The 18,770-nt window shown below is 35.9% G+C and overlaps 1 pseudogene; it reads left to right on the forward strand.

The window, feature by feature from the left end:
- The window catches only part of LOC120218953, a 33,103-nt pseudogene that overhangs the window by 3,363 nt on the left and 10,970 nt on the right, over positions 1–18,770 (forward strand).

Below are 18,770 nucleotides of genomic sequence, written 5' to 3' on the forward strand. Positions count from 1 at the left end.
AACAAACCTTATATAAGTGAACTAAACAAATAAAGTTTAAAGATATTTTTAGAATTTAATTCTGATTGGTTTAGTTTCAAGGGAACTTGGTTCGATTTCTAAAAACTCAGTATATTGTCTATCAACGGATAGTTCTCGTTTCCGCAAACTGAAGTGAACCAAATTGTCATCGCAAACTCAGTTATTGATCATCAACCAATGGTTATCTTCTCCCAAAATTGAACTGAATGATACTGTTATCACTTCTATCTAATTTTCATACTATAAGGACTTACTGCTTGATATCTATATACTGGTCAACTTTGTTGAGGACTTTATTCTGCTATGGATGGAAAAGAATTGAATACTGTAGTTTCTGTGAAGAATAATGATTGACTGATATGTATCCTGGTCAACTTTGTAATTGCAGGTTCACTTGTGCATGTCAAGAGGGGAGACATTTCCTAATCTTCATGGACAGCTTGATGCGACAGGGTTGGCCTTTCAAGTATATGATTCTCCATCATGCTTTTCTGTATGTCCTCTTTCATCTTCCCTATACCATTACCTGCTTCCATATCAAATATTTCTTTAGCACACCAATGAACTTAGCAGTATCTAGTTGTAGTTAATACTTCAAGACAATATTTATATATGAATATGCAACTCATTTTTGTATATTGTTGCATTGTTTTTAATTTACCATGTTCTGTATACTTGATGCCCATATGATGCATGATTAATTTTTGATAATGTGGTACCAGCACTGGAAAAACATTATTTTTTCCAGGTTGCTAGTTCGATATCTGAAAATTTTATGGATTTTTTTCATGGTTCAGACTTGTCTATGTTTTCTACAGTTACCGTGAACATGATGCAAAAGTAATTTGTTTCTGTTCTGATGTTTTGTGGAGATACTCTTGAATGTTTTAGTTTTTTTAGGTGCTTACAGGTATGCTCCAGCCTTTATGATTAGGGCATTAAATGATGCATACCTTCATGGAGGTGTTATAATTCAATCAACTTACCATAACTGAAGTAGGTAGGTGTTCCATGTTTGTAGTTTTTATGGATTAAAGAGTGGGATAAAGAAAAGAATTTGGTTCCTGTATTCGTCTTACTAGGATGTTGAAGAGCAGAAGTGGGTGCAGTTGATAATTTTCTCAATAGTGAATTCTTATTTTTTTTCCCTTTTCTTTCTCAATTGCTGACAAAAGTTGCCTAACTTTGTAGTTTAGAGGGCTCACCTCTTGTTCAGGTGCCCTATTATTCTCAAACTTTAGCAATCCAATTCTAGTGTAGGAAAAAAAACTATCTGGCTTGGGTCTTGACTTTTTGTAATATGCAAATTGCAAGAATGTCCTTACATATGTCTACATCTTTGTTACTGGGGCAAAATGAGCTTACTTTTTTAGTCTGGGTGGTATTATGGAGATATGGTTTTGTTTAACTTTAATGTTTCGCTTCTCCTGCCATCTTACAACCGGAATTGGTTGAAGTACAGTTAGTTGAAAGGTTTTTCTTGCAGCAATTATGTTCAAAGCATCTGATAAATATGGTCTTATACCACAAAATGAACTTAGATGAGTTTTGCACCTAAGAATTTTATCCAGCAAAGGAATGGCTGGTTTTCACGAGGACATGGTTTTTTTCTTTTACAGGACCTTTCGGCAAGTTTATGTTTCCGAGGTCAGCGAATATTCCTGCATAATACAAGTGGCTGGTTTGGCAGTGTTCCTTTAGAAGCTTCTGGATATTTTGGCATCCATCCTGAGGAAGGAGAGTTCCATCTGATGTGTCAGGTATGCCTTCACTTATATTCTGGCCAGATTTTATTCAATGTTTTGAGAACATGATTTCTGAATTGAACTGTGTTATTACACTGAAAGAACTCATATTTTTTATTGTACTTTTTTTTTGATAAAAAGGAAGACCTCATTAAAAACCCTCTTCATATCCGTCAAGCAACAAAGACTCAATAGACATTGGAAGGAGGAAAAGAGTGCCTTAGAAGTTTTATTGCATAAGTACCAAGTACAATAAGAACACACTACCACCAAAAAACCTTTGGCAGCCCACTCAACACTGCAAAACTGCACTACAAACACGCATATGTTATTACCCTACACAACAACTACTTCCTAGATTACTCAACCAGAGGCAAACATATACAATGTCCAAAGCTTCCACCTAAACCTAATAAAACAAAATCAGCAACACAAACTAATATACATTGCTAAAATGAATATGGATTTGAACGGTTATGCAGTTGAACTATTGGATATTTTTCATGTAATTGAAAAGGGGGAAATCCCTTAGTTTGATGCATGGTCAAGTTATTCTGTGTCTTGAGCATACTATTTATTAAGTAATGTTATCCATATCAGTCAAGTCTGGGATAAGGAACATTTTTTAGGTTGGGCTTCCTCTCACTTCTGATTTTGTTTCGAGTAGGATACTCAACTTAGCATGAGAGCCCAAGCTGTTTGTTGCCAAATTCTTTTGTTATTTATTTCATATTTACTTCTTTTTTTTGTAAAAGAGGTAGGCTCGTTCTATTTATTTCAGTAGTTAATATTGTGCCTGTATGCTAGTGGGACTGTTGTGGTGTTTTATTCAGATTGATCGATCACCTACTGCTAATTGATTTATTTATGATGTTTGGCATGATCCTCACGTTCAAAAAAAAATTATCTTCCCATGAGTTTTCTCTCCTTGTAGTTGAAATCATATATTTTTTTATAAAAAGGGAGGCATCGTTAAACCCCCTTCATAACCGTCAAATTACAAGAGTGGCTCAATGGACATTGGAAGGAGGAAAAGAGTGCCTCAAAATTTTATTGCATAGATACCAAGTACAAGAAGAGTACAATACCACCAAACACAACCTGACTACCACCTCAACAATGAACAATATTAAACTACAGAAACAGCAATAACCAAACCCAACTCAATAAACTATATCCTAAAAACAATCAACCAAACGCAAGCATAACACAATTGACAAATATAACCAAAACTTCCCCAAATACAACAAACTCAATGCAACAATATATCCCAACCAATTAGCCTATCCCTAGCTTAGCAAATTCATCCGCTTCCCAGTTAGCTGCTCTCAACACATGCCTAACAATAACACCTTTATCAACCACAATCGAGACTATATCTTTAACTATGGACAAGAACAACGGGGTGGTGGCAGCAACACTATCTGATTCTAAAATCATATTGAAGATATCTTGAATCAAAGTTCCTTCCACTCCACAAGAAGATGAAGTTATACTATAAACTGTTAGCCCTGATTTATTACCCTTTAAACTTTTCATTTTTGCTGAGTTTGTGGTAAGGGTGTTACCATCTCTTATAAAAACTTAGTATTCTTTAAAATTATAAAGTTCCTTTATCTTTTCTGACAACTTAGTATTCTTCCCCAGTTTTCTGATTGTGTCACCATCACTTTATTTCCAGGTTCCGAGTGTGGAAGTAAATGCTCTGATGAGAACTTTCAAAATGAAGCCTTTGTCGTTTCCGGTATGCATGTTATCATCATTGTAACTTTTCTATGACTGCTACCATCACCATTCTTAGTTATTTGGATGACATGTTTTGTAGGAGTTTTTCATTCTTATCAAGTAATGCCTCAATTGTTATTATGATCATTGTCTTTATCATCATCTTCCTCTTTAATTAGATCTAATTAGTGTAGTATATTTTATTTCCTCCTACACTTCTATTTCTATTCTGTTTGACTTCTTGAGGACTTTAGTAATATGGTTCTCTTATTTTTCAATTTACTGTATCTGTTTTCTATCCTAATTGCAGTTAGCTGGTTCTGTGACGGCTGTGTTCAACTGTCAAGGGCCACTGACTGCTCCTACTTTTGTGGGGAGTGGAATGGTGTCTAGAAAGATATCTTACTCCGATTTTGACGTCCCTTCATCCTCTGCATCTGAAGCAATATTGAAAAACAAGGAGGCTGGTGCAGTGGCAGCATTTGACTGTATTCCATTATCATATCTGTCTGCTAATTTTACCTTTAACAGTGATAACTGTGTACGTTGTTTTAAATAGAAGATATTGTGTGTTAATATGAACTTCTCTTTGAATGTCAATGCAATAGACAACTTTTTTCTAAATTTCGTGTCACATGTGATAGGTTGTTGACTTGTATGGCATCAGAGCTAGTCTGGCAGATGGTGGGGAAATTCGAGGGGCAGGAAACATATGGATTTGTCCAGAGGTATTTTTGTAATTTTCTTTTCTTGCCCAATTGGCTAGGCTAAGAAAACACTTGATTGTCATTGGATTAGTCCATGTTGAATGTATCTCAATCCGCTTCATTCCTTTTGTCTTGATCTCTTTATTGGCTATGATATCTGAAATTTGAGCTTGTCTGACAATTTTATATATTGAAGCTCTTATTGTTAGGACTTCCATGGTTGCTTCTTCGATTCTTCTAATTGTTGGTCTTACTATAATGACTTTTATTTACTTTTATGTATTCTAATCCAATTGTTTGTAATTTGTTTCGTACGGATGGATCGACATTTTTAAATATCTTAAATAGGAAAGTGGAAATACAAATATACTAATAATATATTTAAAAGTTATTTCTGATGTACAATTACTTAAATCCCACAGGGTGAGGAAGATAATACAGCAATGGATGTAAATTTCTCAGGAAATTTGTCCATTGACAAGATTATGCAACGATATATACCAGGTTACGTTCATCTTATGCCACTCAAATTAGGGGATTTAAGTGGAGAGACAAAACTTTCTGGATCACTTTTGAAACCGTAAGCCAATTGACTTGCCTCCTTTATTTGGGTTGATTGACGAGGACAAATAGTTTTATTTCCTTTATATTCTTTTTTGTCTCCTCATTGGAGTTGCTTATGATTTAATTTGGTTAATTCACACTCCTTTTGAAACTAGGAGGTTTGATATCAAGTGGACTGCACCAAAAGCTGAAGGGTCATTAAGTGATGCTCGGGGAGATGTAATGATTTCACCTGATTGTATTACTGTTAATTCTTCATCTGCTGCTTTTGACTTATCTACAAAAGTTCAAACTTCATATCCTGAGGAATACTGGCGGAACATAAAAGAGATCAATGAGAAGATTTCTGTGCCATTTATTATTGAAGGAGTGGAGTTAGACTTGCGAATGCGTGGTTTTGAGTTTTTCAATCTGGTCTCTTCTTATACTTTTGATCCTCCAAGGTCTACTCATTTGAAAGCAACTGGAAAAATAAAATTTCATGGCAAGGTTCTGAAGCCTTCTATTATCTGTGAGAAAGAGCTTTGTCCTGATAGGCAACCTGAGAAAGTGATGGATAACAGAAGCAAACATAGTCTTGTTGGTGAATTGTCAGTCTCAGGTCTCAGACTAAATCAGTTAATGCTGGCACCTCAGTTGGTTGGACAATTGAGCATATCTCGAGACTCTATCAAGGTATTGTCGATAAACTTTCTACGTAAGATACTACAGAACTTTTTTGTATTTGTGTCATGGTCTTGTTAAACTGATTATAGTTTTCCGTCATGAGGAACTTAAAACTTCAGTATGCTCTATTAACATGGTTGTTCTAGTTCCTGCAATATGGGCAATTAGCATAGAGTTTTTTTTGTTCCTTAACAGTCTCAAGGGGAGGGAAAGGCCAAAGAAGACATGAGTTCAAACTATGGATGGATGTTACTTTTATTGAGAATACTTGCGATAAGGATCAAATAGGTGATTGCCTAGTGTGGACCTTATAGCTGGGTTAGTAAGGAAGGCCTTAGTTGTTTTTGTAGCTTCCAGGTGTCTATTGTCGTCTGTTGGTGAGCTTTTTTGGACACTAATTGTAATCTTATCTCTGTTTTTTTTGTCAGCCGAATTGTAACCCTTATCAGATAGTGATGCAATTTGCTAGCCTTTTCAACCTTCTGTAATTCTATAATCAGTTTTGAAGCAGGAAAAGTTTTAGACTTAAACTGAAATAACACAATCTTGAATGTTGCCTCCTTCAATTAATCCGTAATTCCTTATAGCATGTTGCATTCAAAAGTTGTCAGTATTGAAAATATTTCTGGAGAAAAAAGATGTGTGAGAAAGGTAGAGAGAGGAAAAGAGTGAGCGTGTCAGGTCCTTCTTCCTCTGATGAGGAATAGATTGTCTTTGTTGATAATCTTAGTAAGAGAGTTACTAGAGGTGAATTAAGAGAGATTTTTAACCATTATGGATGAGTAGTGAGGGTCTTTATTACAAATCTTCTGAATAAACCAAATTATAAGTCCTCCACGTTTGCATTTGTTCAATATGCGAAAGATAAATGTAGAAGAAGAGCTATTCAAAATATCAATTGAATGTTGATTGATGGGAAGAGAGTATCGGTGGGGGTTGCAAAATATAAGAATTCAATGAAACGAGAAGCAGATGATAGACGATTATGGATGGAAGTTAACAAGCCACTTAGAGGGGATAAAGGAGGTTATGAGGAGGAGATTGAGCTATCGAGAAGTCTGAGGGATGGAAGAACATATAAGGATGTTTTAAATGAGGGTAACAGCTTCAGATTGGAACAAGAAATAGGGGAAAATAGGGGAGGTATAAAATATACTTCAAAGGGATTAAAGAATGTATGGGAAATGCATATCCCTAAAGAAGATTATGGCTGGGCGAAATGTTCTTTAACAGGGGTTATTAAATACTCTTTTGAGCCAGAAGAGGTTAAGAAAGCTCTGGGAAAGGAAGGATTCGATGTAAAAGTAGTAAGATGGGGATATGTAAGGAATTCATGTATTATCATGTTCAAATCTAAAGAAGAGTATTCAAACGCGCGGATGAAGTTCTAAGAGGAGCTTTTCTTCTGGTTTGGCTGGTTGACTCCTTTGTTGAATGAAGAATGTGTGCCTTTGGCGTATTGCTTGGTTGAGTTAGATGGATTACCACTTCTATGCTGGAGTGAACCTTTTTTGGAGAAACTTGCAACCAGGTGGGGGAGTTTATATGTATCCCGGATGAGACAAGAAATAGGGAGGATCTCACTTCGGCGAGAATATTCATAAGGGTGGTGAGTCCTTTTGATGTACCGGATTTTATTAATATAGGATCATATGGAAGGTCTTTTAAAGTTAAAATAAAATTAGGATCGAAATGCAAAAACGTCCCTGTTGTAATCGGAGATGAGCTACAGACGAATTCTGATGAGTTCTACAGTGATGACTTTTCGAAGGAGGAAGATGGAGGAAATTCAAAAACTAATAATGATCATTGTGGGACGTCAACAGAGGTAGTAAGGTCAAAGGTGATCACGTGGTTAGAGCAAGGAAAAGAAAGTGGGTTACATGAAGTAGGTGGGAGACAGTTTCTGAAAAATAAGTCCTACAAGGAACTTTTCATTAATGGGGGGAAGATAAATTTGACTTAGAGACAAATCACGAGAGGGATTATGCGGGTCTTGGACTGAGACAGGATGTGGACTCGAACAAGTCAGCCCAATCGGATTCTAAATGGGATTTTTCTTCTTCGGAGCAAAAAACAATCCCTGCTGGCCCAACTTTTAATCTCAAGTGGGATGGGTCAAAGAATAAGAATAAGTTTCGGTTGGTTTCTAATAGAAATGAAGATGAAAGAGGTATTACAACAGAGGAAAAAACTGAGGGATACAATCAATTAGAAGCCTACTCTTTTGATATGAAACCAAATTCAAAACTGCAGAAGGAGGAAAACATTGAAGTTAATTTGACGATCCCTCAACAGTGGAACTCAGTATATCCAATATCTAGTTGTCTGTCTATTAAAAGTGCCCGTGACGGAAGGAGGAAAAGAGGACGTTTTGCTAGAGTTTACAGAAGGTCAAGTGATAGACGAGTATGGCTTTGTTCGGGCATTGAACAAATTAATATGCACTTAGAGGTAAATCCGATCCAGGACAAGAAGAAAACAGATGCTGGAAACTTTCAGCAGTTATCTATAACTAATGGGGGTAGAGAACATGAATTGATCAACAAAGTCATAGGAAAAGATCACAGGAAGAGAAGAACTTTAATAAATGAAGCTCTAGATTTAGTAACTAATTCAACTGTTTCGTCGACCATTTTTTCGATGTTGTTGGAGGAAGCTATGGCTACTTTGGATGTCTGTCAGATGTTAGGAATTTCCTTCAAGGACGGGAAATAGGCTTTTATCGACAAAATTCTAAATCTGGAAAAAGATTCGGAGGCAGTAAGGAATTGTTGAGATTGGGGAGACTATTTGTTAGCAGCAGTAAATGGTGTTTTGGGTTTTTGGTAGTAATATTTTCATATGTTTAAATTAAGCATTCTTTCGTGGAACATAAGAGGTTTAGGGAGGAAAGAAAAACCTGTAGCAGTGGCAAGAAATATTAAGAAGATCAAACCGGTCTTTTTTTATTCAAGAATCAAAGCTCGAGCAATGTCATATGAGGATTACAAGGAGGATTGGGGGAAATTTGTTAAGGGGTTTGTTGTTGTCTCCATCGGAGGGGTCTGCGGGTGGGCTGATTACTATATGGAATGAAAATGTGTTTGAAGTCACAAGACATCATGTTCACAGCAGGTTTCTTGTATTAGTTAGGAATTTTAAAGAAGGCAAAAGGGAGTGTGCGCTTATAAATATTTATGGCCCTTCTGTCGAATCTGAAAAGAAAGAGTTTTATAGGGAATTGTTGGATTTTGTAATTACTTTGAATCTGCCATTGTGCATTGGGGGTGATTTTAATGCGTATCTTGATCCGAAAGAAAAGATAGGGTGTTCACAAAACTGGCATGCTATAGACATTATTCGATCCTTTGTACAACAAACTAATCTCATAGATTTGCCAATTTCAAGAGGATCTTTCACTTGGAGTAATAACAGAGAAACACCTACGTGGGTTAGATTAGACTGGTTCTTAGTTTGTAGCAGATTCCTAAGTAGTTTTCCTAATATTTCATAAAGTCTCCTGACGAAATCCATTTTCGATCATAATCTGATTCTGTTGGAGGATGCTAGTCTAAATTGGGGTCCCAAACAATTTAGATTTTTTAACTACCTATTAGAGGAGAAAGGTTTTGATGAAGTGGTTGAAGAATCTCTAGCAGTGGAGAAAAAGAAGAGTATTAGAGGCGGAATTTTCAGAATTTTACAGGCTACCAAAAAGAATATCAGAAAGTGGCATGGCAGTTGTCATCTAGGGCTAGCAGACTCTATTTCCTTGCTGGAAACAAAAATAAATGAAATAGAGTTAAAGTCACAAAGAAGAATTCTAAATACAGGAGATTAGGATGAGTTGATAGATTCCAAAAAGGAATTATGGAGATTGCTTAGAATCGAGGAGAGTATTTGGTTTCAAAAAACAAGATCGAGATGGATCAAAGATGGAGATAAAAATACGAAGTTCTTTCACATTACTACTATGAAAAGGAATGGAGTAAATTCTATTCAATTCCTTGAAATTCGAAGGGAAAGTATTTTTGAATCCAGCAAAGATTTAAGCCATTGTGTTTAAGTACTTCAAGGACGCTTATACTAAAAAATCAACGATGGAAGTAGAGGGTATCAATCTTATTTTTACACAATTGACAGTATCTCAAAGTGCTTTCCTTGAGGAGGAATTTTCTGAGCAAGAAGTGTGGCAAGCAATTTCAATTTTTGAAAGTTCAAAAGCTCTGAGTCCGGATGGTTTTACTATGGGCTTCTACAAAAAATACTGGAAGAGCTTGAAGGAGCAGACTATGAATTTTTTTTTCAGAATTTTATAATGGAAAGGAGTGGGATCATGGGGTTAATCACGCCTTTATTACCCTTATTCCAAAGAAAGGTAATTCAGAGAGACTTGAAGATTATAGACCCATTAGTCTTGTTGGCAGCCTTTATAAAATTTTGTCTAAAGTTCTTTCAAAGAGATTGGTTTCTTGTGTCAAAGATATTATTAGTCCAAATTAGTTTGCTTTTATCCCGGGAAGACAATTGTTGAATTGTGCATGCTTAGCTAACGAAGGCATTGATTTTTGGAGGAGAAGTAGAAAAGTTGAAAAATCTTCTAGAATATTTAGAGAAACCATCCTCTAAAGGTACATGCAATCTGGTCTTCTCAGGTATATCCTCTTCCTCTTCTCAGAATTCTGATGCCTTCACCCACATATCTACCCTAAACTCCTGGGTAATAGACTCAGGAGTCACTGATTATATGACCAATTCTTCTCTAAATTTCATCACCTATACACCCTGTACTAGTAACAAGAAAATTACAGTTGCATATGGTACTATGGTAACAGTTGCTGGCCAAGGAGATATTGTCATTAGTAAAACTCTTCTACTTAAAAATGTTCTACATGTGCCAAAGTTGTTTACTATCCTTATCTCTATACCAAAACTTGTTAAAAAATATACTAATTGCATTGTTTTGTTATATCCAACACAATGTATTTTTCAGGAGCAAGAAACGAAGAGGATAATTGGGCGTGCTAGGGAAATAAAAGGCCTATACTACCTTGAGGTCCTTGGTGGACCAACTAGTGTTTTGAATACTCAACCTTTGTCTTTTTTGTCTAATTCTACAGCCAATAAAGACCATTTATGGCTACATTATTTTTGCCTTGGTCACCCACCTTTTAGACTTTTAAAAACTATGTTTCCTTCTTTATGTAAAACCATAAATATTGATGAATTTCATTGTGAAGTTTGTGAACTTGCAAAACATAAACGTTTCTTTTTTCCAGCAAATAATAAAAGAACCAATCATCCCTTCAATCTTATTCATAGTGATGTTTGGGGGCCCTCTACCATTCCAAACATAACTGGGGCTAGGTGGTTTGTATCTTATAGATGATTGCAGCAAAGTTACTTGGATTTATCTTCTGAAACAAAAGTCAGATGTTACCTCTACCTTTTAAAACTTTTTACACCATGATTAAGACTCAGTTTGGGGCTGAAATTAAGAAAGTAAGATCTGACAATGCCAAGGATTACTTTAATCAATTCCTATCTCTTATTTCTTAGACAAAGGTATTATACATGAGTTATCTTGTGTTAATACTCCCCAACAGAATAGGGTAGCAGAAAGAAAAAATGAACACCTCATTGCTATAACTAGAGCCCTTTTGTTTCAAAATAATGTCCTTAAAAAATATTGCCGGAAGCTGCATTGACTGCTACTTCTCTGATAAACAGAGTACCCTCTAAAATCCTTTCATCCCAAAGTCCTCTTCAAACCCTTGTCAAATTCTTTCCCAACTCCAGTCCATCTCTTCGTCTACAACCAAGAGTATTCAGGTGTGCTGCTTTTGTTCACATCCACTCTCAAAACCGAGGTAAACTTGACCTAAGGGCTTTGAAATGCATATTCATTGGTTATTCCCCCTCTCAAAAAAGCTATAAGTTTTATCACCCACCTACTAGAAAATTCTATACTTTTTCTGATGTTACTTTTGTTGAAAAGTAGAGTTATTTTATTATTCCTTATCTTCAGAGGGAGATATCTTTTAGGAAAGATAAGGTAGCATAAACAAACCTTTTTTACAGCCCCTTATTGATCAACCTCCTATTACTCCTACTGCAAAAATACATTCTGGTCAGTTGTCCTCTCCTATTCCTACTCCATCTTCTCCTCAAACTCCTCAACCAGTCATTAACATATCACATCCTAATATTCAAGATACTACTTGTCCCCTAAGGTCATATTCGAAGAGGAAGACACCTATGCAGATTCAATCATTCCCTTTTCCTGCTCCTACTCCTACTCCTGCTCCTATTCCTACTCCTGCTCCTATTCCTATACAGCTTGAGGTACATCCTGAAACTTTTTCTGAACATAATGATAATGACAATTTTATATCTGCTTCTGAACATAATGACACTGCTTCTGATTTTGAATTTTCCACTGCCATTAGAAAGGAAAAAGAACATGCACCACTAAACATCCCTCCTATTTATTTATGACTTATAAAAACCTTTCACTCAGCCACAGAGCATTTCTTACTAGCTTGAATGATATCACTATTCCTAAAACAAGTAAACAACATTAGAGGCATTAGAAAATGAGAACTGGAAAAAGGCTATGAAAGAATAAATGGAGGCACTAGAAAAAAAAGACTTGGGACTTAGTAAAGCTGCCAAAAATAAAGAATACAGTGGATGCAAGTGGGTATTTATTGTAAAATACAAGTCAGATGGCTCTTTGGAAAGGTACAAAGCAAGATTGGTGGCAAAAGGGTACTCTCAAACTTATGAGATTGACTATCTTGAAACATTTGCACCTGTTGTAAATATGAACACAGTGAGAGTCCTACTTTCTTTATCGGCTATTCAGAGATGAAATCTGCAGCAATTTGACATCAAAAATACCTTTTTACATGGAGACCTTGAGGAAGAAGTGTACATGGATATTCCACCTGGATTTGCTTCGACTACTGGACAAAATGTTTGCAGATTAAGGAAAGCTCTATATGGACTAAAACAATCCCCAAGAGCTTGGTTTGAGAGATTTACCAAATTAATGCTGGGACAAGGCTTCAAACAGATCCAAGGTGATCATACTCTTTTTGTGAAACACTCTTCATCAGGGGGAGCAACTATATTGTTGGTGTATGTAGATGATATTATTGTTACAGGTAATGATTCAAAAGGAATTGATAACTTAAATAAGTGCATTGTAAAAAAGTTTGAAGTGAAAGAACTTGGAAGATTAAAGAACTTTCTTGGTATTGAGGTGGCATACTCAGCAAAGGATTTTTATATCTCAACAGAAGTATACTTCGGATTTGTTGAAAGAAACCGGAAAACTGGGATGTAAACCAGCAACAACACCCATAGAAATCAATCACAAGCTTGGAGACTCAAAGGAGGGTGATATGGAAGTTAACAGAAATTCATTTCAGAGACTGGTGGGAAGACTCATCTATTTCTCACACACCAGACCAAACATAGCATATGTTGTTGGGGTTGTGAGTCAATTAATGCACAACCCTAAGGAATCACACCTAAGGGTTGTAGTTCAAATCTTACAGTACTTGAAGGGCACACCAGGCAAAGGAATTATGTTTAAAAGAGAGTAGAAATTGATTCTGGAACCATACACAGATGCAGACTATGCAGGATCAATAGTTGATAGAAGATCAACCTCAGGCTATTGCACCTTTCTTAGGGGAAACTTAGTTACTTGGAGAAGTAAAAAACAAAATGTGGTGGCTAGATCCAGTGCATAAGCTGAGTTTCGAGACGCGACACTAGGAATTTGTGAGTTATTATGGCTAAAAATTATTTTAGAAGACTTAAAAGTGAAATGGGATGGACCAATGAAGCTATATTGTGATAACAAGTCTGCAATCAACATAGCTCATAATCCAGTTCAACATGACAGAACAAAACATGTTGAAGTGGATAGACATTTCATAAAAGAGAAACTTGACAGTGGTTTAATCTGTACTCCCTATGTAACCATTGGAAATCAAGTTGCAGACATATTTACCAAGGACTACCTGGTAAAGACTTTCAGAAGTTAACAGGCAAGCTGAGAATGGAAGACATCCATGCCCCAACTTGAGGGGGAGTGTCAAAGATTAGTTTCCTTAATTGAAGGATTTGTAAATATTTTATTTGATTAGGATCCCTTAATCTAAGGGTCTGTATTCTATTACTAGAAGTAGTTTATTACCTAGTTTAGAAGTTACCTAAGATAGGCCCTAGATTTGTGTGTTTATTTGTAAGTTTTTTCACTGGTGAAATATAAGAAAGTCTTTTCTAAAAGAATGTCTGATTTGTAACTGGTCTATTGTTTTTTTTTTAAAGTTGCTTTTTGTAGCTCCTTGATGCCTACTTTCAATTTGGAAGTGACTTCTTATGCACCATTGGATGTCAGCTGAAGGTGATGATGAAGTTTACTAACCTTTTTTCTTGTAATCTTTCACTCAGTTCTGAATCAGGAAAACTTTTAGACTTAACATGATATATAATTTGCTGACCCTATTCCCATATGTAATAAGGTAAGGGGGAGGTAGGGTAGTAGACTGCCCCCAACGCCAGGTTGAGAGCAGCTTCCATGGAAGACCTCCGGCAGTCAGAATTATGAATTGCTCACCGTGGGACTCGATCCCACGACCACAAGGTTAAGAGCCTTGTGCTCTACCAACTGAGATATAAATCATTTTCAAATGGTTTGCCTACTTGGTTTGCATAGCAATATATGAGAAACTAGGCCTCGTTAAAAAACTCCTTCATACCCGCCGCTGTACAAAAGTACCTCAGCGAACATTGGAATGAGGAAAAGAGTGCCTCAAATATTTTTTTCAAAAAGAAATTACACCACATACAACAGTAGGCTATTACAAACATCACCCGCCAACTTAACCTCAACCCACCCTACAAACACATCATCCAAACAAAAATTACTAAACAATTACCCTATACCCGACTTAGCCAAACTGTCAGCCTCCCAATTCACAACCCTAAACTGTCACTGTTAAAAAGTATTTCTGACAACTCCTTTAGTATAGCAATTTCTTATGTATTTTTTTTATAGGAATAGTCGGCATCATTAAAAACCTCCCTCTTAGATTACTCCGAAAAGGAGTATCTAGCGGAAGGAGGAAAAGAGTGCCTAATTTTATTGAATAGAATAACTATTACAATAACATATACCAAAACATTAAGAACATCTGAATAAAAAACTATAATCCTTAACACTCCCTATTAAAAAAGTTTGATAGTCAGCAGATCCCCTCCTTAGCTAATTTATCTGCCTCACAATTACAACCCCTTGGGATAAATCTAATAATAACCGCCCTGTCGAAAACTAAGGACTCAATATCCAAAACAAGAGATCTGAAGAAATAAGGAGCCGAGTTAGGTGACAAAATCCAGTCCACAGCAGATTTGCAGTCACTTTCCAAGATCAACCTTCCCTTCCCAGCCCACTCTGAAGATAGAAAGAAGTCAATTCCTTTCTTTATAGCTTTTAACTCAGCCAAAGGAGGAGGTCTTGGACCAATACTATCGAAAAGGTTGATAAAATACTACTGTTACAGTCTCTCAAAATACCTCCAATTCCACCTGCCAACCCATCATACCTGACAGCCCCATCCACATTGAATTTATAGAAATCTGCTGGGGGAGGAAGCCAACGTTGTATCAAACTAGTTTTAACAGTCTTAGTGAAAACAGTGTCTGCAAGAAAGGGATCCCCTACCAACAAATCAGCTTGAATATGGACATATGGAAACTTAGCCAAAAACCATTTAGCTAACCTAAATCTCATTAGGAAAAAGAGAGAGGTTATATCTAGGCTCATATTATCAAACACAATTGAATTCCTTATTTTCCAAAATAGACCAAAGGACTACCCCAGGGATGAATTTCCAAATGTGCGAATTAACCTTTAAGTCAGGCCAAGAGATTAACAAACCCATTAGATCATGAGGCAAAGCTGTATAAATATCCCACATCTTCAAAAATCTGTTCCAAAGGTCCCCTGCAACTGTACAAGAGAAAAATAGTCGTTGGATTGTTTCCTCTTCCTTTCGACAAAGTAGACATAGGACATCCTCTAAAAGAACCCCATTTTTATCAACTCCGATTTAACTGCCAATTTTTGGTGTGAAATTTGCCATAGAAATGTTTCTACTCTCGGAGGAGCCAAACCTAACCAAACCCACTTTTTCCATGAAAATCAAACTCCCGGACTACTTGATAATGCCAACCTGCAGGATTTCATCGAGAACAAACCATTCCCCTCCCCTGACCAAGAGAGAAAATCCTCCATTGTTTCAGACAACTGAAAACGATTAATTGTTAACATTAATTCGACCCATTGGTTCAATTCCCAATCACATAAGTTTCTTTTACTTTGAACATTCCACACCCAGCCATGAACATCAAAGCTTCCAAAATCTGCCACTTTCCCCCTTTTATTACTTGATAAAGCAAAGATCCTGGGGAATTGAGTCTTCAAGGGTGAGTCATTGACCCAAACATCATTCCAGAACGAAATAGACTTTCCATTTCCCAATTGAGTTTTAGTATGAGACCTCAAGCAACCTCCAATGTCATCATTTCTCAAATAGTTGTTCACAATCCCTTTCCAAATCCAAGAATCTTGAGGTGTAACTACATTGCTAATAGACAGTGATAATGTACTAGCATTGTGTTTACTGCATATCATTTTTTTCCATAAGGATTCTTTTTCATTTGCAAATTTCCACACCCATTTACCCAACAAGGCTCTGTTTGTGATATTCAAATCTAAAATTCCCAAACCACCATCTTCCAATGGTTTGCAAACTGACTGCCAATTTACCCAGTGAATACGGTTTTTATTTGATCCTTGGCCCCAAAGAAAATTTGCCATCAAAGAGTTACCTTTCTGTTAGATCCTCGTAATTGGACATATTATGGATAAGATGGCTGCTACTTGGTGCATAAGCGGCAAATAACATGTATATAAATAAAAATTTAGAGAGTGCTTTAAGTTGCTTAAATTTCAGTGTGGGTCTAAACAGTCTTAGTCATTCTCAACACTTGTGGCTAACTTATTTTTTCTGTTATTTTACTGCTTCACTCATTCTTCCTCTTTTCTTTTTAATTGGAATATGCATTGCTATCTGTATATGCTAACTAGTTAAGTGCCTCTTTTCAGAGATCTAGTGTCTCAATTTGACACAGAAACATCAGTGTCATACTTATCTACCATGTTGTAGTTCTTTTAGGTCTTTCATAGTGTATGATATAATTTCTGAAAAGATACTAAGCCATCATACAGTTGTTTCATATAAATAGTAATATATGTCACACCATCGAGAGCCCTTATTTTCTCACGAGGTCTGTTTATAATGGGCTAAATAGAATACAAGTAAATGTTTCCTTCAGAATGTCAAGTATTTCATTGTCAAATATAATATCTGTGGTAGAGGTCCATAGCATATTCTTACTGTATACAAGTATATCTTTTTCTCATTATTTTTTGTGCAGTTATTTATTATAAAATTTTTGTTCTCCCTGGTTGTGCAGTTAGATGCCACAGGTAGGCCAGATGAAAGTTTTGCGGTTGAGGTTGTGCAGCCTCTACAATCTGGCTCTGAGGAAAACTTGCAAAATGGAAAACTATTCTTTTTCTCTCTTCAAAGGGGGCAACTAAAAGCTAATATTTGTTTACGCCCTCTGCATTCTGCTACCTTGGAGGTATTTTCAGATCTTTCCAGTTTAATTTGTTAGCATTAGTCTTGTCCACTGTTCTTAATAAGAAAGCAGAAGGACTAATGAAGTTGAAACTTTCATGCCCATGTGTATGTTGTTTGCAGATACGCCACTTGCCACTTGATGAGTTGGAGCTTGCTTCACTTCGTGGAACGATACAACGTGTAAGTTTTGATGTGGGCCTTCTTGTCAAGACTTAACTAAATCTAATAGCTTATTAATTTGAAAAGAAAGGATCTAAAAGCTAGTCTGTCCTATATCTAAAATATTGTTGATGGTCATAAGCTGTATCTGGTCTCCATCCGAAACATTGCGTTCCAAGTCAAGCTAGATGGGATCTTTTTGGAGTTTGATGATGACGATCACTGATATTTCAGTTTTTATTGGCGATTTTGACCTAAAATTGGTTGTTGATTCTGCTTTGCTTTCAATTTCAGGCAGAAATACAGCTTAATTTCCTGAAAAGAAGAGGGCATGGCATTTTATCTGTGCTTCGGCCTAAATTCAGCGGTGTGCTTGGTGAAGCCCTAGATGTAACTGCTAGATGGAGTGGTGATGTTGTAAGTATATGTAGATTCATGTGTTCCTTTTTTTTTAATTATGGTTTATTGGGATATTTTATGTGAAATTTTTGTGTGATTATATATGCATTTTTATGGTTACTTGATTGGGAATTTCTTTGACCAAGTCTATTTTAAGTTCGGCTTTTTACTAGTCGTGGTTGCTACGCAATTATGTAGATTGTAGATAAGATTTGTGATACTGATTGTAAATAATTAGTTAGTTGGTTAGGATAAGTCTCTAGTTTATTTTTAATTTAAATTTTAAATAAACTTTTACTTTGGTTAGACTTCTTGTACAAGAGGTCCTTTAAAGGGATAGGACTCTCCTTTTGTAACCGAGTTAAGAAATAGAAAACAGAAAATTCTATTTCTCTTAAACTTACAAATTATATATCTTCTTGCCAATTCCATGTGCAAACTTTGATGCTTTGTTGTTATAAGTTACTGGTGATATCAGGATTGAAGTTCTCTCTCTCTTCTATTTAAAGTTTAAACTCCACCTGTCTTCTAAAACTTTTCCTTTAAAGAACTTGTAATTTTTTTCTTAAACTTACCTCTAACCTTGTTCTGATTTGTACTATAGTTACCATTTTAGATTGTGTAACTAAATTATATTTGACTGGTCTGAACCGTAACATATAAAAATAATGTTGGTTATTTATCTTGCTGGTCTTGTGATTGGAATCTGTGAGTTTTAGATAATCTGGAAATTCTCTCTAAGACTTTTGATTTCCTTCTCACTTGACTTACAAATTAGAGAAATTCCCTAACTTATAAAACCTTAGAAAACAAGCTCTGCAACAGACTAGAGATAAGTCTAACAAACTAATTTAAAATTCAATTTGAAACTTGAACTAATTGCCTAATGTTTAGGGATCTATAACCAACAGAATTTATCGTTCATATTAGCAATTCCTTTATTACTTTAATTCCCAAGAAGGTGAATCCACAGGGAATTGAGGATTTCAGACCTATTAGTCTTGTTGGCAGTCTTTACAAGATTATTTCTAAAGTACACTCGAAAAGGCTTGTCTCTGTTATTAATGGTTTAG

Source organism: Hibiscus syriacus, unplaced genomic scaffold (assembly GCF_006381635.1).
Source record: "Hibiscus syriacus cultivar Baekdansim isolate YM2019G1 unplaced genomic scaffold, ASM638163v2 tig00110202_pilon, whole genome shotgun sequence".
In the NCBI taxonomy this organism is placed as follows: domain Eukaryota; kingdom Viridiplantae; phylum Streptophyta; class Magnoliopsida; order Malvales; family Malvaceae; genus Hibiscus; species Hibiscus syriacus.